The sequence below is a fragment of the Ambystoma mexicanum genome, chromosome 11 (genome assembly GCF_040938575.1).
Source record: "Ambystoma mexicanum isolate Mex_15411 chromosome 11, UKY_AmexF1_1, whole genome shotgun sequence".
In the NCBI taxonomy this organism is placed as follows: domain Eukaryota; kingdom Metazoa; phylum Chordata; class Amphibia; order Caudata; family Ambystomatidae; genus Ambystoma; species Ambystoma mexicanum.
Genome location: NC_090934.1, coordinates 288,298,753 through 288,325,771, shown reverse-complemented (window position 1 = coordinate 288,325,771; position 27,019 = coordinate 288,298,753).

Here is a 27,019-nt window from a genome sequence, read left to right as displayed (position 1 = left end):
TCCAGAGGTCTTCAGATGCAGGCGAGGGTCCCACAGCTTCGTTGAGTCGGCGGCAGGGAGTTCAGTTCAACGCAGGGCTTGCGCAGGCAGTGCTCATTCACCCATGTTACAATGAGCAATGAGCCTCACAGAGGGCACCAACTTGTTGGGGAGAAGCTGGACTCCCACCAGGGCAGTGGGGGGCCAGCAGCCATACCCTCACCATCTATGGGAGACCCCAACACCTCCCATATGGCTCCCAGAAATGCAACAGAGTCCAAAGCAGGCAGCAGCATGTTCCAAACTGCGTTTATTTCTGGGCAGCAAAAAGAAAAAAAAACACGCAGAGCATCGTGCACATCGAGAGTTCAGGCGCAGTCTCCCCCCCGGGGCTGGCTTGCAAGCCAGCTTTATAATCACACTGCAGGCTGACCTCACAGAATTGGATCAGTTCCCAGAAACCTAACTCCTCCTGCTATTGGCTGCTAAGTGATAGGTTACCCATGTAGCCCTTATAGAGAGCCTGACAATTGGATATTAGCCTTTTGCGTCAGTGGGTTGGTTTAGCTGTGCCAGCCCCCATTACCTTATTCTAACTTGTTACATTATGACTTTGTTCCCATAACTTTTTAGCTGAAGTAAGCAGTTTGCACTTGAGCTCTGAGCGCTAATCGGCTGGGCTGCGCCATTCTTGTTACAATTATGTTTCAAATGTTGTGCGAGTCCTTGAGAAAATGTCTTTCTTTCCCAGAAAGAAAAAAAAACACACTGGGTTGCCGTGATTTATTCGCATTTGTGGATAATTAAAAATGTTTGTCTGCAGAAAGCAATCTTATCTTGAATGTGCGACCTTGGCAGCTCGGAGGTTTTGCGAGGAACATTGCTGAAGGCTTCTGCAGCCAGTGTTCAGTGAGAGAAATGAACTTGGCTGTAATTTTCCTGAAACATGGCTTTACACTGTGCATTTAGACCATGTTAATTCATATAGGCATTTGCAAGCCTTTAAACAGGGATTTTTGTGTTTGTAGATTCTGATATTGCAGCATTGATTCTAATGTAGCATGGAAGTTGTACTGTTGGTGAAGTGGGTGTGTTTCAGCATATTTGTCACCCATGGGTGCGCTGGGGCCTGGTTCAAATGATAAGTGACCTCCTTGTTCTTCCTGCTGTTCTTCTGTATATGCGCCTGGGGTGAGGAGGCATGGGTTTGATCTCGATTTTCCCTCTTCAGTCCCCCCTCTGGTCGACTTTGTCGACCACACCACCAACCAACATTCACCTCCTTCCGCTCTTCATATCTTTGTCAATTCCTTGAAGTGTCCATAATTTTTTGCATTGTTGTTGATGAACAGTACATGTAGGAGTGTTCTCCTTCTGTGTTCCACCACACTCACTTCCCTTCATACTTCCTCTGATCACAGGGAGTGGCCACCTTTATTACTGCTGGAACCATGTTGCACACCGCTATCTTCTCCCTTAGTCCGGCTCTTCCTTTCACCATGTCTCTTATTTACATTCCGATGACTTCTTCTGTTGTTCTCTTACATCTTGCAATGTATCTCTATCTTGCACAATGATGCTGTGCTCGGTACTAGTCCTTCTGTTATCACCTTCAATCAACCAGGCAGTCATGATGTCATCCATTACCATGCAAGCACTAGCTAGTTCTTTGCTTTCTCTTTTCAGATGCATTTTTGCTGATCATTCTTTAGTATGCTGGTACCTCACCCAATTATTCTTCTGTCTCGCTCGAGAAGTAATTCCCCCCTCTTTTTACTCCTCTGTCTGTTTCTCTTCTTCCGTTGTTTTCCATCTTGGTGAATGTGTCATTCTTCACATCTTCCTTGGTCATCACCAACAAGGGCGTGCTGATGCGCACCAATGAACACTCTCCTCCCCAATTCAGTGGTAGTTTCTCTTGATCTTTAGATGCATGTGCTCAATAGTAGTCCATAAGCAGTGATGTTCCTGCTTTCATCTCGCAACTTCTCTCAACCTTCTTGCATCCAGCATGATTGTCCACTTCTTGTCACTGTTGTGCTGGTAACATAACGTTGGTACCTTAACAGTATACGTCCTTCTTCATTCTCCACCCAAGTGACCATCTTTGCTCTTTTGTCTCACTCCGTTAGGCACTTATCATATTTTTGTCTCTTTTATTTTATTTTTTCTTCTCTTTTTGTTTTTCTTTCTTCTTTTATTATTTATTTATTTTTTTTTATTTTTTTTTTTCTCTTGCAGCTTGCTCACTTGTGCATTAGCTTGTTGTTTCTTCTCTCTCTGGTCACTTTCCACATACAGTTGTTCTCCAATTAGCTGCTTTATGTAATCATCTTCCATAGGGGATTACCCCCCCTTTTTTTATCAATCTCAATGTTGCTGTCTTCCCTTGCAATCTTCTTCGCACCTTGGCATACATGGGCGTTGTGCTCTGCTGTAGTAATTTCTGTTGTAATCAATTCTCTTCCGGCATATGTTAAAGAACAGTCAGAACAGCTCTCTCCAGTGGTGTCCCTACCAATTTTGTACATGTGTGCATGTTGTTGGTCACTTCTGCTATGTGTGTTATGTGTACGTTTTACTCCCTTTGTGTCTGCCCTTAACTCTCCTTACTTTAGCAGCAGCTTTTCCTCACCCACTGACGCCGTAACTCTTCCTGCTTAGGTTAGGGAATGTTAGCAGGGGATACAGCGGTAATGCTCACTATTACATATCATTTTCAAATTACCACCCCCATTATTTCGTTCATCATTAATAGTCCCATCGTGAAGTTAAAAGTCCTTATTTTGTGTGCCCATAACCACTTACACTGCTGGGTCCTTGCAGCTGATGAGATGATAAAGTTGCCCGCCTGAAAATCGCAAGAAAGGCGTTAATACGTTAGTACTTGTTAGTAACCTCAAGCTCCACGAACTAAACAATCACTAAGGGCAAAAATCAAACCTCCCCCTGGACATTTCGTGTTTTCAAAATTTCTCAATATGGTTAGGGAAAATCTTGGGCTGTTTATTCAATGGAAGCAAGGAAATATACTTCAGGGAAACATGCTCTAAGGGGTCTGAGGTTCTTGATAGGGTGGGCAATTGAGTGGGGAATGCTTCACGATGTTTTAATCAGTAGGCCTCGCAGTTTCTAATGGAAGATAATATTAAGGAAATTTCCTACACATTTCTAACAGCATACATACGCAACAACCTGCATGTGCGGGTAAAAGAGAAGGAACAAAACAGTGTTACAGCTGTAGGTGTACAAAATGTAATATGAAACTCAATTAAACTTTGGAAATGCGTGTGTCAGTCCCTAGTCTAGTTGCTAGTGTGCGTTGGACCATAGGATGGCCATGTTTCCCTAACTCGGGAGTGTTCGTGCTATTTTGCAGTTCATGAAAATCTCTTGCGTTGGCCCTGTTGATCGTTGCTCCCTCGTTGCCAGGGTGGCCACCGCTTTGTAGGGCTTGACGCCTCACACATCTAACAAAGTCTGTCAGGAGGGGAAAATGTCCCACTGTAGTCCATAGCCATTGGGTGTTGGTTGTCCGTTGTCTTCAGGCCTGCCCTGGGTCCTTTATATCTGGCGAGAAATGCAATGGAAGCGCTTGAGACCTAAGAATTTACATATTCTTCAATTTCTTGACCTAACCTCTCTGCACTACTCTCACACTATTCAGTGTCCTAGTGGGAGGAGCCAATGGTACACCTATGCACCATCCTGTCACCACCTGGTGGCGTTCAATGGCGGTCTGACTGTAAATTGTTACACAATTCGAAATGTACCCAGAAAATGGGTAGGCACTTCATTTATGTGAAGATACTCATTACACACTTGGATCATATATACGCAATTTAGGTGCTGGTGTACAAATGGGCCTTTGGATCTTTATATTTACTGTGCTTTTATTGTAAGCTATTTATAGTGTGTGCCTTTGTTCCGTGGGGCATCAGGCACTGACAAGCTAAACAGGGAAACATCAGGGTGGTAACTTTGTCATATAGGGTGGCTGTGTTTCTAAATTAAGTGGACCATGTTACTTAGTTAAGATAATCGCAGGGTTTTTAAATCTTTTTTTTTTTCCTATGGCTCCTCTCTCAACTTCTCAGGGCGTGTCTCAAAGTGAACTGCCGGCACTTTAAGCTGGTACTAATGAAATTCGCTACCAATTATTCGCTACCTGTCCCTCCCCCCTCTTTGTATTTATTTATTTATTTATTTATTTATTTATTTCCTCTTTTCTTTCAAACCCAACCCTCACAATTTACTCCCATTCTCTCTATCCCACCCCATGTCCACTTTTTAAACCCTACCTACTCTGTTAATTACTCATTTAGTCTAGTATTTTATTACTCCACTACTGTAATTACTGTTACATTTAAACAATATATTTCTCCCCCCAATATCTGCTCTCAAATTTTAATACAACCATTATTCTCCAGTTCGTGCAGCAATGACCTCTTTCCCTATGTGTGTTGGCTAATGCATTTGTGCCAGTGCTATTTTCAAAAGCGCTAGTGGCATTACCACTTGCACTGTTATTTTGTCGCCAAATTAATTCTGTTGGGAACATGGATCATCCACCCTTTACCCCTATTTCTCTCCTCCTGTGGTGAACTGACAATGAAATGTAGGCCTCCCCCCTCAAGTGCACCTTCTTCCACCTTGTGTGTCTCATTTAATTGTTCTGTGTTAATCGTGTATTCATGAGCCCAGTCTCCTCACTGAAAGATGTGTGCTCAAAATGTAGCTAAATGTACTCTCTTGTGATGCGCTATCATTATGCACCCCCCTCTGTACCGTGCACCCCCATTATGCTTAAACAATCTTCCTTACTTTCAACATGTGTATGCCTGGTGTTTAACAAGTTATGGATTTCTCTGTTAATAAGGTGGTCATATCCACATCGCTCATGATGTCACAAATGTCTTTTCCCTAATACATGGCCTAGTCACCCCACTGTCACCCAGAAAAGAAAATGTTTTGATATCTATCACCACCCCTTTGCAATTGTCCTCTGCATTATTTAGTGTGCGTGAGTGTGTGTGTCAGCGTGCGTTTCGCCCGCTCTTTCGGGGAGGTGGAGCATGAGTGTGTGTGGCAGAGTAAGTCAAATCAATTTTGTCTTGGGCTGTCCTATTAGGGGTATAATGTCAATCTATGTCCTTTGAAAGGTTTGTTCCCCATCAGGAAGACCCCACCCAATCATGTAACCGGTATCATTGCTATTGTGTCAGTGTTCTGTATGGGTGCTGGCTGCTGTGCAGTGCCCCTGTGTTGTGATTCTAGTCAGTCCTGGGGTAGTGGTGCTGTCATTTGTTGTGTCTGTACATGTAGTGGTGACAGTAGCTGCGTTGGTGCTTGTGGTGTGTGCTGAAATGATCCCATCCTGCCCCATGTATCCTCCCCACATGGGCGGTGCATATTGTGGTGGTTGTTGACACTGCTATTGTGATTCTTGTGCGTGTGTGTTGAGGCTGTTTTTAACTGCCCCTCCCATTGCATACTTTAATAATTTATTTTGTGCCTACTTGTCCTCATCTGCCTTTCTCTGCCCCTGCGATTTCTTGCCACAATCTACAATGCACACAGTCAATGTCTAGCGTGCTAGCATTCCTTCCTCCCTTCCATAACCCCATGCATGCTGCACCACCCCTTACTGATCCTCTATCATGTTTGGCTGTGCTGTCTCGTTCAATCCTTCTCTCCTCTTCCAATCCCTTTCTTCCCTTTCCAGTTCCCCCTCTCTGTTGCTATTGTTACTCCTTGCACCTCCCCCGTTATCTTCCCTTTAAATTTAATTCCTCTGTACCTGTGCCTTCAAATCTGCTTCCATGCACTGCAGCCCTCCCTTGCTGACTCCTGTGCTGCTAGTGGGTTGTTCTGCACCTTCCAGTTTGTGTATTGTGATTGTGTGTGTGTGGTGTTTAAATGTCCTTCTGCTGTTTTCAGTTCTTTCATGCAATGCATTCCTTGCTTACCATCTGTGTCATCAAATATTACACTCCCGGAGGTTCAGAAGGGTGAGTCAAATAATGAAATAAAGTGGGCACCACACTTTTAGTAAGTCTGTATGCTAATATTAAGCACTCAAAAAAATTGAGTCAAAAATAGGACCAAAAGCTCAAATGGATGCTTACAGGAGCTGGCTGCAATAAGTCTGGAGACACCCTGACTCATGAATGCAAGAACCAAAAAAGGCTAGATAAGAAATCTAGTCAAACAGCCGCTCTCCGTACATACCCTGTACGGGTGATATAGTTTAAACTTAGATTGAAATGTAAGTTCTTTTCTTCTTATGCATAAGTTCAATAAAGAAACACTTGATCGAAAGTAGTAGTGAGAGTAATATGTTTATCAAAAACATATATTTCGAACAATGAAAAAAAGGGAGAAAATCACTAATTCTGTCTTAGTGAGGATACAGCTGCCACTTCTCATATTTTAAATAGACTTTGTGTACCAATGCATTTCGGAGCAAATAGCTCCTTCATCAGGGTGAGTCTAATCTAATAACATAGAATTGGAATATATAACGCATGACATATGAAATAACGTAAAAAATGGCGCAATATGCAATCATAAATCACAATAGAAAAAGAAGGTAATAAATTAGAAATCACATACCAAAAAATAGATGAGGGTTCAGGTCAAAGTAGAACATGTAATGAAATGAAGTAGACAAAACCAAGAGTCAATAGGTGCAAGTAACGGGGGAATATAACCATGTGAATGGAGGGAAAACAATGTAAATGGACTCACGAGAAGTGTTTGGCCTCGTAGAAACAAAAATCTACAATCACAAGCAGATATGTGATCTGTTGTCGGTAACAGCAGCGTGCAGAATGCAGCCAAATCGATAAAGCTGTAAGAAGCAAAAGTGTGTTTTAAGCGGAGTCAATGAGGCGCTGTGGCGCTGTGATTAGAAAGAGTCGTCTCCAATGATTACCTGGAAGACAATCAGGGTCTATGCCGGCCAGAAAAACGCCGTTCTGCATCGCTGTAAGCAAGCGTTGCTAATGGTAACGCTGCTATAAATACCCACGTGATCGCATCGCATCAAAAGAGCGGCGCGATGCAGCACATACTTTTAGGAGACTGCATATGAGATATGTAGGCATATTAGGAGCTAAAAATCCAATTATCAACACTCGAGTGAGATAAAAAGAAAAAATGAATAAAAGAAAAACGAATATACAAAAATAATAAACATAGAAAAAATACTATAGAGAAGTAAACAACAGGGAAAGTAATAGAAACATATAACTACACAGGCACCAAATGTGGTAGCCCATGTGAAGGTAAGGGATAGTGAACTAGCATCACAGCCGTGGTAGGTGGCACTAGAGGTGTCACCTTGGGTCCCAGACGGGTGTCCGGGAAAGGCTGCAAAGATGCATGCGCACAATGCGTGCAATTAATGTGTCAATTAAGGAAATTAGCAAGTGTTAACATAACGACTCTGAAGATCTGGAGCACTGCGTAAGTATTATCAATGCCTAAGGATACTGGCTTAACAATCAAACCATTATGTATAACATACAAAATCATCAATAACTAATACAAAGAACATTATGTAATGTCACATGAAATCAACATAGATGCATCACATTCAAAGATAACAATGATAATTGATTTCTTCATTTAGGCCATTGGGATACAGACTCCCCAATCTGTCAATCCAATATGTCTCTCTTTGGTTAAGCCGAAGGCTCAAATCCTCATGTGGATTGACTTTGCTTAGCACTTCAAGAATCAAAAATCTGATTTGAGTCAAATTGTGGCGTTTCTCGTTCCAATGGCGAGCCACTGCCGAGTTGGGATTAAAGTTACGTATACAAGAGCGGTGTTCGTTCCAACGTACTTTAGCTGCTCTCATGGATTGGCCAACATAATATTTCCCACAGGGACACTTTATTCCATAAATGATATTCTCACTATCACAAGTGCCAAATGTCCTCAGCAGAATCTTATTGCCTGTGCTGGGATGGTATATGGTGTTGCCTTTGATGACCAGGTTGCAATTAGTACAATGGAGACAAGGATATGTCCCTGTGCGTTGAGTACTGGGTTCTTTCAAGGGAGGTCGTGTGCGTACTAATTCATTGCGTAAATTCTTGCTTCTTTGATAAGCAAATACCGGTAATTGTTCAAACAGTTTCTGTACTCTAACATCATTCTTAAGAATATTCCAATGTTTCTTAATGGAATTCTTTATCTTGTTACTCTGAATGGAGAATCTTGAAACATATACCGGTGTTTGTAGCTCCCTCTTGGGTTTAGTGGTACCGGTAAGGAGTGTATCGCGCTCAACAGTTTGTACTCTTTGAGACGCTGAGTTCAGTTCTTCCTCTGTGTAGCCACGGGCTAGGAATTTGTCTTTCATAGCTAGCTGTTGAGTTAAGCATTCTGCAGGATCGCTCACTATTTTTTTCACTCGTAAAAGTTGGCTGTATGGTAAATTCTTCAGAAGGCTTGGTTGATGAAAACTTAGACGATGTAAAAGATTATTGCGATCGGTGGTTTTGCGAAATAAAGTGGTGTTGTATCCAGTATCTTTCTTGGCAATACTAACATCAAGAAATGTGATTTGTTCTCTAGATATCTCGCTCGTAAATTGAATGCGTGGATCGATACTGTTAAGATATTCAAAAAAGACCATAAACATGTCGCGAGTGCCCGTCCAAATTCCAAATATATCGTCGATATAGCGTAACCATAGGTGAATGTTCTGATTCCACTCTTGTTTTTTAAGTACATGCTCGGATTCAAATTTGTGCATGAAGCAGTTAGCATATGATGGTGCCATTGTGGCACCCATCGATGTCCCTGAAGTTTGTAAAAAGAACTTATTGCGATATTGAAAATATGAATTCTCCGCAATGAATTGAAGAAGAGTCAAAATAAATTCTTTCTGTGCACGGATTGGTGGCGATTCTAGTAAGAGCCATTCAACGGATTCAATGCCTAGATCATGCGGAATGGATGTGTACAAACTCTTAACATCGATTGTGAACATGAAGTGCTCTTGATTGAATATTATGTCATTGAGCTTCTGTAGAAAATGCGAAGTATCTCTGATGTAAGTGGAGGTTTTTTGTATCAGAGGTTGGAGAAAAAAGTCGATATAAACTCCGAGTGGTTGGTTAATGCTGTCCATACCAGCGACAATAGGTCTTCCTGGAGGTCTGACTTGATCTTTGTGAATTTTAGGTAATGTGTAAAAGTTCGGAATCCTAGGGTGAGTATTAATAAGAAATTTGCGAGTATGTTCATTTATCCAGTCAAGTTCGAACGCTTTATCCAGCAGGGTTTCCAAGTTTTGTTTAATGGACACAGTGGGGTCATGGTCCAAGGGTGCATAGACAGTGCGATCTTGTAATTGTCTCATACACTCAGCATCATAATCTGTGGTATTCATGATTACCAATGCTCCTCCTTTATCCGCTGGGCGGATAGTTATCTCTTTGTCACAATATAGGTCCCGAATTGATTTCATTTCGTGTGGTTTCATGTTCTTGTATGGTGGGATTTTGTAACTAATACGTTCCAGATCCTTGGTAACCATTTTCTGAAAGATATCAATCGATGGAACTGAGATTGGTGGTATAAAGCTACTCTTAGTTCGAAACTCTTGAAAATTTGGGATATCGGTGGTGCTCTCATAAGGTTCAAGTTCCTCGAAGAATACCTTGAGTTTCAATTTTCTAATGAACTTGTAGAGTTCGATCTTGGAATTAAACAAGGTTGTACTATATGTAGGCACAAAGCTTAACCCTTTCTGAAGTGTATTAACTTCAGTTTTGCTCAATGCTTTCTGAGATATGTTGATGACTAGGTTTTCCTCAGTTGTAGTCGTGTTTGTGGCTTGTTTCTGAGGTTTCCTCCTCCCCCTACGGGTTCTTTTGGGCGCGCTCCTAAAAAAGCCGAGCTTGCGGGTGTTTGGATTGAAGGACTGACTGGGCGATTGTCGTCACCCGATGGTCGTTCCGTGTGTACGTCGGTGTCCCTTTGTGTTTCTGAATCAGAGCTAGATGTGGTGTCTGTTGGATATTTATATGGTTTCTTTGAGACTACTGGTCCGTATTTTTCCATCCACGTATAAACTTCTTTGTTAATATAGTCGTAGGTATCTCGTTTAAATTTTTTCACCTTTTTCTGTTCTAACTCAGTTTTATAATCTTCAAGTTTTGTGTTAATTTCTGTTAAGATAATATCATATTCTTCTTTCCCCAGTGACGTCGCAAGCTCTTTCTCTATTTCTTGGATCTCGGAGTTCAGAGAAATTAGATTTTTAGATAGTTCCTGGATGGTTAAAAGAATCAAGTCTAGAGAACACTTGTTCAGAATAGCCTCCCACTTGCGTACAAATTCTTTGCTTTCTTTGCAAAGGGTAGGACGGAGTTGGATGCGTAAGCCTCTTGGGATACGTTGATTTTTAAAGTAGCGACCTAGTGTGATCGCATGAAGTTTTCGATTGATTTCCTTGCGAATTAGATATTCTAGTTGTTTGATGCGTTTCGCCGGATCCTTAGTAGTAGTGGCATGTGTGCCTAAGGTCGTTTCGCTAATCAATTCGAGAATGGCAGCTGCTTCCTCAGTCGAGAACCCTAAGGTTTCTGCACATTTCGATGATAGACCTTCGATGTCTTCAAAGGACATGTTGTTTATGAAAAATATGAAAATTGAAAATACTAAAATAGATGTGATCACTGTGTGCCTCCACTTATGTGTGTCTCAAAAAAGGAGGAATAAGAAGCAAATAATGAAATAAAGTGGGCACCACACTTTTAGTAAGTCTGTATGCTAATATTAAGCACTCAAAAAAATTGAGTCAAAAATAGGATCAAAAGCTCAAATGGATGCTTACAGGAGCTGGCTGCAATAAGTCTGGAGACACCCTGACTCATGAATGCAAGAACCAAAAAAGGCTAGATAAGAAATCTAGTCAAACAGCCGCTCTCCGTACATACCCTGTACGGGTGATATAGTTTAAACTTAGATTGAAATGTAAGTTCTTTTCTTCTTATGCATAAGTTCAATAAAGAAACACTTGATCGAAAGTAGTAGTGAGAGTAATATGTTTATCAAAAACATATATTTCGAACAATGAAAAAAAGGGAGAAAATCACTAATTCTGTCTTAGTGAGGATACAGCTGCCACTTCTCATATTTTAAATAGACTTTGTGTACCAATGCGTTTCGGAGCAAATAGCTCCTTCATCAGGGTGAGTCTAATCTAATAACATAGAATTGGAATATATAACGCATGACATATGAAATAACGTAAAAAATGGCGCAATATGCCTACATATCTCATATGCAGTCTCCTAAAAGTATGTGCTGTATCGCGCCGCTCTTTTGATGCGATGCGATCACGTGGGTATTTATAGGTCAAGTGGCACAGCGAGTAGAGCGCTCGCCTTGACACCCGTGCAGAGCCTGTTAACGCAGGTTCGAATCCCGGCGGGGCCAAACTCAGCCTTTCATCCTTCCGAGGTCGATAAATGAGCACCACACACCGTGGGTAATAATAAGCAGCGCTCGGATACCTGAGGGTTTGTAGCGCTATATAAAAGCCTAATTATTATTATTATTATTATTATTATAAATCACAATAGAAAAAGAAGGTAATAAATTAGAAATCACATACCAAAAAATAGATGAGGGTTCAGGTCAAAGTAGAACATGTAATGAAATGAAGTAGACAAAACCAAGAGTCAATAGGTGCAAGTAACGGGGGAATATAACCATGTGAATGGAGGGAAAACAATGTAAATGGACTCACGAGAAGTGTTTGGCCTCGTAGAAACAAAAATCTACAATCACAAGCAGATATGTGATCTGTTGTCGGTAACAGCAGCGTGCAGAATGCAGCCAAATCGATAAAGCTGTAAGAAGCAAAAGTGTGTTTTAAGCGGAGTCAATGAGGCGCTGTGGCGCTGTGATTAGAAAGAGTCGTCTCCAATGATTACCTGGAAGACAATCAGGGTCTATGCCGGCCAGAAAAACGCCGTTCTGCATCGCTGTAAGCAAGCGTTGCTAATGGTAACGCTGCTATAAATACCCACGTGATCGCATCGCATCAAAAGAGCGGCGCGATGCAGCACATACTTTTAGGAGACTGCATATGAGATATGTAGGCATATTAGGAGCTAAAAATCCAATTATCAACACTCGAGTGAGATAAAAAGAAAAAATGAATAAAAGAAAAACGAATATACAAAAATAATAAACATAGAAAAAATACTATAGAGAAGTAAACAACAGGGAAAGTAATAGAAACATATAACTACACAGGCACCAAATGTGGTAGCCCATGTGAAGGTAAGGGATAGTGAACTAGCATCACAGCCGTCGTAGGTGGAACTAGAGGTGTCACCTTGGGTCCCAGACGGGTGTCCGGGAAAGGCTGCAAAGATGCATGCGCACAATGCGTGCAATTAATGTGTCAATTAAGGAAATTAGCAAGTGTTAACATAACGACTCTGAAGATCTGGAGCACTGCGTAAGTATTATCAATGCCTAAGGATACTGGCTTAACAATCAAACCATTATGTATAACATACAAAATCATCAATAACTAATACAAAGAACATTATGTAATGTCACATGAAATCAACATAGATGCATCACATTCAAAGATAACAATGTAATTGATTTCTTCATTTAGGCAATTGGGATACAGTGAGTCCCCTCTTCCCTCTGCTTGCGCTGGTTCAGCATCAGCTGACCCCTCGCATCTTCCCTTTCCTTCGTGCACACACTTCAACTGTAGCCATGTGCTTTTAAAGCTATTCCTGTGTAAGTGCTGTGTATGTGTGTCCTTAGCGATTGCTGCACGCTTCTGGAGAAGCCGCCTATGAGCAGCCATGGTCTTTTTTAATTTACCTTCAGTACTTTTGAATCTTTGCACACTATGTTTTACTTACTTATTTCGGCATGGAAGCTGTGTGCTACACAACAGGTGAAGGGGAGTCATTTCTGTATTGTGTGATACATTTTACCTCTATTCAATTTGAAAATTTCGATAGTCCGCTGTTCAGGGAGCAAAAGTTAGAAGATAATTGAACATTTTTCAACTTCTGTGAGCCTTCTTGGCTCCGCACCTTAGCCAGTGCACTCCATGTGCAGCCCATCTTCACCAAACCATTGCCTTCTCCGGCACACCCCCACAATCTTGCGCATGTGTCTTCCACACACCGCCTCTGGGTCACCTATTCTCCAAATCCAAAACCACACCACTATCTCCTCACCATCAAAACTCTGTGTCCTATGCATCAATCTGAAGGTGACGTCACCAAACTAAAAACACAGTGCAAATGAACAGACAAATGTGCATACACAGAACAATAACCCATTTCTCCCAACCCCACTAAAATCCCAAAATAAAACCCCACAATCCCCACAGCTGTCTTCCTGTCTCAACTGGAACAAGGTAAACTACAATAAAAACTCTTATAATTGGACTGCACACACTGCATCACCTCACGTGTGATACGCTCCTCACCAGGGGACCTTAACCAGCCAACTATCTTCCGCACTCAGGAACAATCTAGCTACCTCCTGCGGGGAAACATCATCCACTCTCTGAACTAAAACGCTCAATTAGCAGGGAACCTCATCTACTCATTGATCTATAACGTCAATTCATAGGAAATCCAGACCCCCGTACATGAAATCGCCATCCAGACCAACCAGTGCGACACTCCTGTCCTATATGTGGGGAGTCACTACCCCACCCAATAGGCTCAAAAACACAAGAAGGGACCACTGCCACCGCCCCAGTCCCAACTACAATTCACGTGCCGAGCACCACCAATGCGCTGAATTTTGCGACAATGTACAATCACCCACCACCCAATTTACAATGCCTCCCTCAGTTTCTACCCAAACAAAAGAACTTAACATTTCTGCAACATACTGATCAACAATGCATCATAATACTTTAAAAGTTTCCCCCCCTCAAAGCCCATGTTGCTGGTTGACTTACATTTTCCTATGCTGCACTGGCAGTTGCTCCGCTGCTGGACACCCCCTCAAGGCGCTTCACCGGACCCCTTCTCCTGCAGGGCTCTCACCTGCCCTCAAGCCGGGTATTTCCAAGTGGCCCCCGAAGCCTTTAGCCGGTTACGCGTTTTCCAGTGGTCTTCAGATGCAGGCGAGGGTCCCACAGCTTTGTTGAGTCGGCGGCAGGGCTTGCGCAGGCAGTGCTCATTCACCCATGTTACAATGAGCAATGAGCCTCACAGAGGGCACCAACTTGTTGGGGAGAAGCTGGACTCCCACCAGGGCAGTGGGGGGCCAGCAGCCATACCCTCACCATCTATGGGAGACCCCAACACCTCCCATATGGCCCCCAGAAATGCAACAGAGTCCCAAGCAGGCAGCAGCATGTTCCAAACTGCGTTTATTTCTGGGCAGCAAAAAGAAAAAAAAACACGCAGAGCATCGTGCACATCGAGAGTTCAGGCGCCGTCTCCCCCCGGGGCTGGCTTGCAAGCCAGCTTTATAATCACACTGCAGGCTGACCTCACAGAATTGGATCAGTTCCCAGAAACCTAACTCCTCCTGCTATTGGCTGCTAAGTGATAGGTTACCTATGTAGCCCTTATAGAGAGCCTGACAATTGGATATTAGCCTTTTGCGTCAGTGGGTTGGTTTAGCTGTGCCAGCCCCCCTTTCCTAATTCTAACTTGTTACATTATGACTTTGTTCACATAACTTTTTAGCTGAAGTAAGCAGTTTGCACTTGAGCTCTGAGCGCTAATTGGCTGGGCTGCGCCATTCTTGTTACAATTATGTTTCAAATGTTGTGCGAGTCCTTGAGAAAATGTCTTTCTTTCCCAGAAAGAAAAAAAAGCACACTGGGTTGCCGTGATTTATTCGCATTTGTGGATAATTAAAAATGTTTGTCTGCAGAAAGCAATCTTATCTTGAATGTGCGACCTTGGCAGCTCGGAGGTTTTGTGAGGAACATTGCTGAAGGCTTCTGCAGCCAGTGTTCAGTGAGAGAAATGAACTTGGCTGTAATTTTCCTGAAACATGGCTTTACACTGTGCATTTAGACCATGTTAATTCATATAGGCATTTGCAAGCCTTTAAACAGGGATTTTTGTGTTTGTAGATTCTGATATTGCAGCATTGATTCTAATGTAGCATGGAAGTTGCACTGTTGGTGAAGTGGGTGTGTTTCAGCATATTTGTCACCCATGGGTGCGCTGGGGCCTGGTTCAAATGATAAGTGCGCTCCTTGTTCTTCCTGCTGTTCTTCTGTATATGCGCCTGGGGTGAGGGGGCATGGGTTTGATCTCGATTTTCCCTCTTCATTCCCATTCAGGGAACCCGGATCCGGAACCGAGTTTGGGGATAGCCATGCCCTTAATAAGGGCATGGCTACCTCCAAACTCGTAATGAGGCCCCTTGTGTCTCTAATCCTACACTACTCCGGCACAACCATGCTAGAACATCCTACGTCTGTGACTACAAAACACTTAAGGCTCCTACTTTAGAACTCCTGACCAATAATGTAAGAATTTTCAACAACCACAACAGAACTCAAACACCAACTCAGTAGCCACTACGAGAAAACACACTAACACCTACTCTTATCTGACATCATTTACTCCTAAACTATATACTTAAACACCTACTCATACCGCATGTAAACAACTATTGCAGCAAAACATACAAACACCTCTCAACTGGTGTCCGTAACTCCTAAACAATATAGTCAAACGCTTACCTGGTGTCAACTGTTACATAAAAAATATATTTCACTCCACAACGTCCATTCACACCACAACCATGTCTTAGGCATCCGGCATCCACTACCATTGCTCCAAATTCAATTCGCCCATCACTGCAAGTCCCATACCAAATCATTCACTCCACATGAAAATGAAACTTCTTTTAAGGTAGTGGTGATCAGGTACTACTTCAAGTTCCTTCACAAAAACAACATTTGCTAAACATGTAAAATGTGTTAGAACTCAGTAAAATACATACCGTATAATTGTATCCAAATAACGTAGATGTTCATTCTAAAATGCTTCTGTAAAACATGGTGCTCTCCCTTCAACCAGAACAAGCTTACACCATGCTGACATGGTGCACTGCTCCCTCCCACAACATGCTACTTGGTGTGCTCCTCACTTCTCACACCCACAACGTGCCACAGAGTGCACTCACCACACCCAAAAAGACACAAACCAAAACGGTAAACCAAACATACCCAAGCAGCACTATGTAAATGTATAACCTACAACACAAAAATGGAATACATGATGTTGCTGATTTACAACTTTCAAACAAACATTATCATATCCTTCTCATTATTTGAAAACACTCTAAATTACTTCATCAGCAGACACTCACACATCATCATCTGCAACGCCCGAGGATCATACTGTTGTGCAACTACTATTACAGTACGACTTCATTAACACTGACATGACATCATAAAATGAACGTCCCACAAGACGGCTTTACACCGCTAAAATACAAGCCCAAATTATTATGTATTTTAAAAGCTATCTTCATTAAATCAATTACTGAACACAAAAAATGTGTCAATAACTGTAAAGCTCCTTCCCTCACCCAAACATGAAACACATTAACTCTGCACTGTAGGGGTTGCTGCGCTCGTTCAGTCCATGGAATGTCGTAATTCCGTGCATTGAAAAATGTAAGTACTTCCTGTGTGAAATTCTGAGAACTTTCTAGTGATTGAGTTCCACATTGCCAATGTTCCATCACAGAACATTAGCCAGTGCCAGCGCTGCGAAAACATGTGCTGTGTCACCTCGTTAGAAATATCACCAGTGCCTCATGTCAATAATGAGGACTGAGTAGAAGATGCCACTCATTCATAAACAGGGAAATCTCCTCCCAGCCACTTCAAAACTGCAAGGCTGCTTCTCCATCCGTAGTTGAACTCTGATGCACCAACAGGCTTTCTGGCCTGCAAGCACAGAGCATTGAGAGGAACTTTCCTCTAATGACATCAAGGTCACAGTTCATTTCTTCATCACGCACTGTTCGGCATTTGCCAGAACCCCAAACAGCCGACTGACATCACCATTCTCGACCGAACTGCTGGACTGTAAAGAGTTCCCTATTCAGCAATGGCCGCTGCTCTGTTCTCCGTTCCTTTGAGTCCAACAACAGCTCCTCCATTCTCTGACGCTTCCCAGCATTAGGGGAGGCAGCTCATGCTGGCCCCCAGAAGCCAGCCAACATTTCCACGGCCACTATCCTTACAGGATACTCTCCTGTACTCCAACTCCCTCCTGCTGGTCAACAGTGCCTGGCCAGCGACCAACTGACAACTTTCCACAGTCTCTCTTTTCTCCATGATCCACGCTGTCCTTTAAGAACAACCAGGTCGGTGCCGCTCCAGAACGGCCTCCTCTTCTTTTGCCTGTGACCCCGCTTGACACCAGCACCTGTCCTTCTGCCATGCCTCCTGACATTGCTTACAGGCCGTCTGCTGCGCCTACTGAGACCAGCTACCAACCTCCTGCTGGGCCTTCAGACACCAGCTACTGTCCACCTGCTGGGCCTCCTGACCCTCTCGTTCATTAACAGGACTGGCTCTCCACCAATACGGCTCAGCATTTCATCTGTGGTCCGCTTGTTAACATATTCATTGCCAAAATTAAGCATTCAGCATGGGATTAGGACACAGGAACCAGGCAGGAGATGGTAAATATAAAGGGCGAGAACTGGGTTTGCCAAGCCAGCTCACAGAAGTGTCAGTGCCAAGAGTTGGATTTGTACATATGAATGCATGGGAAAAATAAGGGGGAGGTGACAGTGGGGAGAAGAACAGATGCTGAACTTGTGTCCAATACCGGCACATGCTTAACATGAGTCCAATAATGTTACATTTTTAAACTGTGACCTGGGTTTAGTTCACTTTAATTATAAGGTAGCTGATGTCTATAGAGAGGGTTTGTCTCAGAGTTTATTTGGCTCCTGAGTGTCATGCAGGCCTAACACTGGAGTTCCAGATGTTCCCCATGGTCACTTCCCAAGATCACTTCCCAAGGTCACTTCCCATGTTAACCAAGTCTAATCTTAAATACAAATGTACATATTTACAAATATTTACCAGACCCCATGACATGATACTGTTATTTCATAAGCCATACATGTATGCACAATAATTTTCTCTGTACTAAGTCTAACATGCCCAGCTAAGGTATACAATGAAACTAAACTCCACTGGAGTAACACATGCAGCAGTATTTTGTATATACAAATATGGGCTTGTAAATTTGAGCTAGATTGTTGTCCCTTTTAATGTCATAGTGAGAGAAAACTACAAGCTGATGTTATGTTTCTTTCGGAACAAAGAAATATACATTATAGAAGATACACCATTCAATTCAAACAGATGGTAATACCTACAACTGTGATACACATATACATATTATGTTTGTAATAAATAAGAAAGTTAGCAGTTTAAGAGCTATGGAAGGTGAACGTTTGAGTACAAGAAATCGTTATCAAAACTTGAAGAGTGGAGACTATGCTTGTCTACCCATATTTATTTTATTTATTTACATTTTTTAAAGCGCTCACACAGCCCTCGGACATCAAGGCGCTGTTACAGAATTTTATTTTGTGTTGCGTAGTTGTTTTTTTGTTTGTTGGTTGCGTATTGATAACACGCTTAAACACCCAGAGGTTTCTAAGCGCAGACTCGGTGATTGAACCTGTGTTTCTTCGTGTCGTCTTGCTGCCAAGGCACACACATGTCTGGCTGCCAAGACATATGCCTAAAATCGCAGAGCATTAACATGTATACAAATTAATAGGATCCTTGTGATGCAGACAACTCATAAACTCTTAGATGTTTTTTACTTGAATTAGTATTTTTTTACAAAATGCACACAAAGTTGGTAAAAACACAACAATTGCCAAATGGAAAGTAAATGTGAGTTTCCGGTCTTAAGTTTTTTTAAACCATCAAAAGAAACGATTTAAAAAGACCACTCTGTGACCGCACAGAGCAGTCTTTCTAAATCAGACTGTCAAACCCCTGCCACACACTAGTGGGTGCTGGGGCTGACAGTCACGCCATGACCCGGAAGCACCATTGGAGGAGAACGGGTGTTTGTGTATTGTGTTTTCGTGTTTGGTTGTGTTGCGTGTTCGTGTTTGTGTGCGTTTTTGTTTACGGGGAAGTCTTGGCTGGGGAGGGAGTCGGTGGTGGCTGTGGGAGAGATGGGTCCGGGCGGCAAAATCCCACAAGAGAGTGTGATAGTGGGGGTGAGCTAATGTAATGTTTTCGCTCTTTGTAGGCTGCATAAAATCGGTTGAAAAAAAATCAGTCTTTTGGTTAGGCGACTTACAAAAATGGAAAATATGACATAAAACCAAGTTTCTTTATAGTTTGTTTCTTTTCCTTATTCTTTTATCACTATCCTTTTCCCTTATGTATGCCTTGGGAGAATGAGACCTCACATGAGATTGAAGGTCTGCTTGGGGCATTGGAGCTGGGAGGTAAAACAGCAGTGTCTGTGATGGAGGTTATGGACTATCCTTTCATGCTTGTTCGTAAATGGAGGCAGTGACAATAGAAAAAAAGAAGAACCTGGAGGGATGCACTCACCAGCACATGAAGAGCATCAGGTAACATGTTCCAACAGAAGTTATTGTTGCCTTGTGCCAGGGATGAAGTATTCTAGGGTATGTGTAGTAAGTAAGTAGCCAATACCATCCAATGAATGTGTGGCATAAAATTAGAGTTGTTACAAAGTTGTTACAATGTAATGTCTAAAGTCAGAGTCCATGAGTAATAATTTCTGGACATCCTAAAACAATAACTCCATTGGGGATGTACAAGTGCCCTTTATGGGCCAGTCAGACCTTCTAGCACAATATTGCTGTTAGGGTGTTGGACCAGAAGTCCGACCAGTTTTAGTGTGGAGATGTACCTTGGCCGCCATCAGTGGTGCTCCTTTCTCCCACGCTTAGCAAAATGAAACCTGACTGTAGTTTGTGTCCGTCTCTTCACATAGCAAACAAAAGCAACATGTTTGATCAGTGGGACATGGATCTCATAGATAGAACAACTCCTCAAGAAAACTGTCAGTAGAAGTCCAATCTGATACAAGGGAGCCTGCAATATCCATATAACTGAAGAAATAAAGTTCTTATTATTGGCAAGTTGCAACATCATTACTCTAATAAGAAAATGACATCACAACTTCTCTGTAATCCGTTTTGAGGTACTGGGAGTGACAGGGGCACTCCCCTATTGTCCAATTTCTGGGCCATACGAACCGGTATGGCTCAGAAATTCTGTGTGTCCTAGAAATTGGCGAATTAGGTGGAAGCCACGTAATTCCCTAAGTGTTGCTTTGCTGGCTGCAGGGCTCTTGGCGTGGCCATCCCGTAACAAGAGGGAATGCTGCGCAGAGAGCCCTGCAGCCAGAGCAGCGTAGCAGATTTCAACATGGGGCTCCTGGGGTGAGAGGGAGTGCACCATTGAGAATTCTGCTGTCTCGGCATGGCGCTCCCTCTCATCACAGGAGTGCAGCACTGAGTGCCCTTGCACTATTGCTGCTCCCCACATTACCTGGGTCGCACCTGGTAGATGTATCCCGGGCACCCTCAGACCCCTGCTCTCTGCCTCGTTAACTTAATCCAACGAGTGGTGGCTTACTCTGCCCCCTTGCACAAAGCTTCACCGGGCCCGCCCGTTGGAGGCAGATGGGCTTCTCCAGCTTTACTGCCCCCAACTGCCACTCACTTGCCTTGCTGGGCCATGCCACCAGTTGAGGCTTGGCTGGGATTCAAGCACCTCCCTGTGTGTGGTTGTTGGGAGCAAAGCAGCACACAGTAACCACTCCAGGCAGATGGCCTTATTACACCCTATAACCTAGGACATAATAGACCATGAACCTTGTCCTGCACGAGTAGTTATGGGCTTTGAAGATCTTGTTTAATGGCCTTGCACACTGTACGGACCTTGGGCTTCATCTATATAAGCATAGTTATGCTTCATTTGTTACATCACAATGCCTTGAGCCAGAGAGGAGAATTCCAGCTGTCATGCATCACTTAATTAAAGCCGTGACAATCTGTTCAAATTCCTTGCTTGTAAAATAGTTTTCTGGGACACCCTGCATCCAAAAATTGACAAGGATCAGTTTATGGTGGAGCTTTTAATTTGTTTACTGTTCGAGTTTAACACATGTGAGCAAGAATATGCGTGTTGTTTCTTATTTTAAAACACAAAATGAAAACGTTTTTTCATACTTCTTTAAACCGCTGAAAATATTTTTCTGTAGGATTCCAAGATGGCAGTGTGTCGGGGAAGAACATGCTGATTGCCACACATCCTGCCCGCCACAAATATGGGTAGACAGATGGCATGTATATGCCCCCTGTGTTTTCACCCCACCCCCCAGATCAGGGAATCCACCACCGGCTGCACCCGATGAGTAAGAGAGCAGACCTGGCTCCTGTGACAAACCTCGGGTAGAAGGGGTAGACAGAGGTGATAAGGAGCACCGCACTGGTACATGTGGGCAGGGCATGGCCTGAGGCAGTGCAGAGGAAAGCATGACAAACTGATTGAGCCAAGTGGTTCCGGTCCATGGGCGGGCTGGCGGCCCAGAAAGGAAGACCGGTTGCAGCGGCCCCGGTCAGGAGGCACATTGAAGATGGCGGCACTGCCTGGGGAATCTAGTTCAGAGGGCGCACTACGCCAAGCACAGTAGTGTGTGTGGCAAATGGATGCAGCCTGTCCCTGGGGACCACAGGCAGCAGCAGAGCTGGTGGAGTACTTCCTGCAGTGTGTTACCTTTAAAGCGAGGCTTATCTGGGTAGGTCAGAGCAGCCACTGCTTATAGTGACATGTCCATGGGGATTGCATGAGTCTGCTGGTGAAGCTTGTGTTTGGAGTGAAGTGATCTGCTGAACATTTACTGAGCTAATTGTTTATGTTCACCCGTTGAGGAGGGAGGTGCTATAGCAAGGGATACAATTTCCTGAACATCTCCTAGGAACAACAGAATGATTGAGCCATGGGAATTGGGGAATGAAGGCTTGAAGTCTAGGAGAAGGAGGGGCTCAGCACAAGGGGGTCCTTCATGCCTAAAGGAAGGGGGAAGGACACCACAGCACACCATAAACAACAATGCCTGGGGGAGGATGGTTCTCTGATCAGGTGCTGACGACAGGATAAGCTTAAAGTACATAAGCAGTCCTTGCTACTCGGCACAGACACATAGAAAGATGATTAATTGTTGGGCCCCATGGCGTTAAATAAAGAAGAGCTGGTGCAATGCTTGATGGACTTTCAGGCTAAAATTACAAACTCGTTCCAAGAGCAATTTACTACTTGTTGTAAAGTGACTTCCAGGCTTTCTTTGATTACTTCTTAAGTTTATTACAGGAACTCAAGTTACACTTATATGAAGATAAATACAAGAGAATATGGACAGAATCACCACTGACCCCATCACCCAGGCAGGGGAGCTCTAACTGCCTCAGTATGGAACCCTCATATCAAAATTCCATCATTCACACAGCAACACTCCATGTGACATCACAGACTCACAGCATCACACAGACAGTCACTACATAACACATCTCTTTCCTTTACCAGACCCACACACACATAAACGGTCACTACTTAACAGAACTCCTTCCTTTACCGGACCAAACTCAACACCACGCGTACTCAACACCACGCATCTCACTCCATTACCAAAGACAAAGACAAACACTACACACCCACTCAGACACTACATTGACTCAGCCTATCAGGTGCAACCAAATGAGCCAATACATTCAAATACTCCAGAGAACTCTTAGACACTGACCAGGCATCCCCTAATCAATCTGCGTACCTGACACTTGACCACTAACGACCCAATGGCAGTATCACAAGAGTCTGCCATGCCAAACCGCACACTCTCGAAAAAGTACATACAGGCTTCAGCACGTCAACATATAAGAAAATCTCAACAACGAAGGCACTATCTCCTTTAAATATCGTGGCACTAATCTGATGTGGCACACACCCACTAAGCTACCACTCCTACTTCATACTGGTGGAGGCGCTACCTCTTGCAAATTACAGTATTCCAACAAACAGGAGTCGCTACCTCCCTCAAAAACACTAATGATATGCAAATCAGAGGCGCTATCTCTCTCGAAAACCAATTGTGCCACACAAACCGGAGGCGCTACCTCCCTTAACTGCCTTTGCTTCACACTCACCAGAGACGCTACCTCTCTCAATCGTGACACAAACATTGGAGGCACTACCTCCCTCAAATACACTAATGACATGCACATAAGAGGCGCTACCTCTCTCAAATACCAATTGTTCCACATAAACCGTAGGCGCTACATCCTTCAACTTCCTTTGCTTCAGATATCTGCCCTACTTCACACACACCAGAGGCACTACCTCTCGCAAATTACAGTATTCCACTGTCTGGAGTTGCTACCTCGCTCTAATGTCCTTTGAACATGCTGTAAGAGGATTCAATTCAACACTACAGCTAAGTCAACGCCTAGTCTATAATACTGAATGAAAACCCTTATTGATATATCTTTATGTCCAGTTCATGCGTTCTGGATGACTACCCCTATATAACACCCCTCTCTTGGAATCCTCCTGACCCCACTGAGCCAAGAAGTAGTTCTGTTTTGCAAGTTAAAAGGTTTAATTGATAGTTTAAACAATAGGTATATATATCACACTTTAGAATAAATTAATAATTGAATCGCACACTTAATCTGATATGATAAAGATTAACAACAGAGAATCTGGCACTAGCACACTTCTTTATAATCACTAAGGAGTTGACATGAAATGGATAAGATAGCAACAATACTTTTATGGTTTCAAATGGATGCAATGTGGAATGAAATGCAGTAAAGAAAACAACTTGATAGGATTTCAGCAAAGACAATGTAATCACTTTCTTGTACAATTCACCCCCCCCTTTTATGCAATGCAGGGAAATGGAAGGAAGGCACACAATTCTCAGAAATGCAATTCAAATGTAATTCAGTTCACCCAGCAACTTAGACTACAGAAGTTGAAAACACAGGCCCAAATGCTTTTAAATGTGCTGGCAATGTAGAAAAAAAATATGCTAAAATGCTTTTAATTCACTCTAGAGGTTCAGGTGAGTGGTATCTAGTTAATATTAGTCCAGGCTCACTTTAGCAAGGATCTAGGAGTAACTAGCAGGTTAAACGAATTTCTGGCAAATGGAAGGCAAGCAGCAGCAGATTTTTACACGTGAAGAAATTTGCAAATCGCGGTAAAATTCGCGAATGCGTCTGGGGCGATTACAGAGGAACTACAATATCGTTTTGGGGTCCCAGGAAAGCCTAGGATCTCAGCTTCCAGATGAAAGTTACTGCAAGTCTCTAGCACAAACGGTCACGGAGATATGAGCGATTAAATAAAGGTCGTTTTTCAGATTTGAAATTTTAAAGTTCAAAAAGACAAGTGCAGCTTGCAACTAGAAAAATGACAAGTGACAGCTTTACAAATGACAGGTGACAGTTAGGAGGCAGTTCTACTTAGATTAAAATAGGATCGAATTATATTATTTTAACTAAGAGATTGGTTCTGCACAGTTTTCTAGGTACTCACACTATATTCTTGAATTAAATGGGCCTTGCCACGGATCTGGTCAGGTTTTGGACTGGACTCCGGTTCCTGCACTTCACAGTGATCTGGGTCGGCTCTGCTCTGTTTCTGCTAACAGGTCAGCTCTACTCTGCTGGTCTGGTCTGGGTCTCTGAAGGTTGATGGAGGTAAAGTATGGATTTTCCCTGCAGAGCTTCCAGCTGCAAATGGATTTGAAGGTCCCTATCTGTCCTGTCTCTCTGCTTTTATGTGTTTTTAAAATGGGTGTGTGTGAGCAGCATCACTAGCCAGCCCCTCTCCACTTATCATTGGCCAAGCTTTCATTTCTCCCCTGATTGGGGGAGCTAAGTTGTGTCAGAGTGATGTCATTTTACAGCCTGCAGAAAGTCCACTCCTCCTGTCAACTTGCACACAAATCTAGATTTGAACCAAATACATATTTCATAGCTACACAGTGGTTTGAAATTACATGCACCCATCACATATCACAGGAGGTATCTCCTGTTCCAGCTCTGCTCTTCCTGGGGGCTTGCATTCAGAAATGGCGATATTTTGCACTTTTTAACTGGTTTGCAATACCGGACATTGACCCAAATTTACACACATGTGCGCAAGGAGTATGGACATTAGTTGATGAAGTGTCAGATTTTTCACATGCACACATTTTGAGTAATATCCTCTTTTCCGCTAAAACCCCCCTGAACATGCCACCGGTTCTAAAAACCTCTTAAAATGTGGGCAGAAAAATCACAAGAATTATGGTGTCATTTAAATAATTTTCACAAGTCCGCTCTATGAGTTATTCATCTTTTCTAAAACCATATTCTGGCTATAGAGGTGTGTCTTTTCATGTCACATGGTACAGAAACCAGTCTTTCCAGTTTCTGCCAAGCTCAGAGACCCTGCCCCTCCCAGCTTCTGCCAAGAGGAAGCTCCATTTACGACTCCCGCCAATAAAACATTTGCCTTAGTCAGGACAGGGCTTTGTTCAGAGCTCCTGTATTCTGTGGGGGCTCCCCTTAATTCAATTATCAGAGAGATGGCATATCCTTAGTGTGGCCAGCAAAAGGCAGATAGGCCTGGGAACACAGCTGTGACTCAAGTTTCACTCCTGATGGGGGGTAGTTGCCAGGCAAAATTGGAATCTCTTTAAGCCAGTTTTTAGCTACATGTCATTTCTGTTCCCCAGTTTAAGTCAAGACATTTTTTTACATATGCAGCTAGGATGCTGATTCTAAGTTTAAAACTATGACATTTAAACAATTGCAACCTATGTGACACTCAAAGTAGGTCACTCATTTCTTTTAAACATTTAGATTTGTAGTATCTTTCAGTCCAAATTTACTTAAACTGCTGAAATCCACAGCTCAGCCAGTCTTGTTATAAACCTTCAAGTCACTTCAGAATATAACTTTACATTGGATCCACCTCTCAGTAAGTCTTTCTTTGGCTTGCTTTGGGTTCATTTATTCAGTTTTCTACAAAAAAGTAAAATCTGGTGTTTTAAAACGCCGGCTTTTGGATAGTGGTGAGTACTGGTACTGCACCCCTTTTTGGGATTTAAGAAATGAATTCCCCACAATTCTAGGTGGCTTTTGGCAATCAGCATTTCCATTCCCAATGGTTTCAGGCTACTGTGTGGGTAGTCCAATGGTGGTTTTAGGCAGTGTCCTTCTGTGCCCATAACATCGGCAAAAATGAGTGGCAGCCTATTCTTCATGCATTTCCCTGTGCATTTTCTGGGAAGCTCTGGCCATCATGATGTTTTCCATGTCAATACTGCACAGTTTTGAGTTAGGGCTCGGATGCATGGGTAAATACATCCCACAAGCCCCCCTCTTGCGATGGCCATTCGGTTTCACTGATGGGACTCGCAAGACCTGGGATGTTTCCTCAACTTCTTCCAATAGATGGCACAGTTCAGCATCTTTTCCTCCATCCGGTACTGATCGATCGGTTCTCCTCGCCGGTCCTGATGGGAAGATTGGGCGGTACCCCGGGCCCGTTGCGTCTCTGCTCCCGGTCTCCGGATCGTCCTCCTTGGCCCGTCTCCAGGTTTTCTTTCTCCTAGGACGACAAAGGAAGAGCGGCAATACCTATTCATGGACATTTCTTCCACCACTGTTGAGATAGTGGGGCAGCATATGCATTTCATCATAACGAAACATTACATTCTTATTTTGAAAAAAAAAAAACAGTATAACTAAGAGACAGTTTCATACAAATCACAATATTTTAGAGACTAGATGTGGTATGTTTTATGGTTGGAACTGAATTAGTCTGAGACAGTACCCGCTAGGATTCCAGAGGATTCCTCCAGTTGTTGCAGAGCGTGCCTGGGATGGCAACATTTCAACTGGTTTATGTGGACCCACTTGTCTTCCCCCGCTGCCAAAGGACCTTTGAGGATGTGGA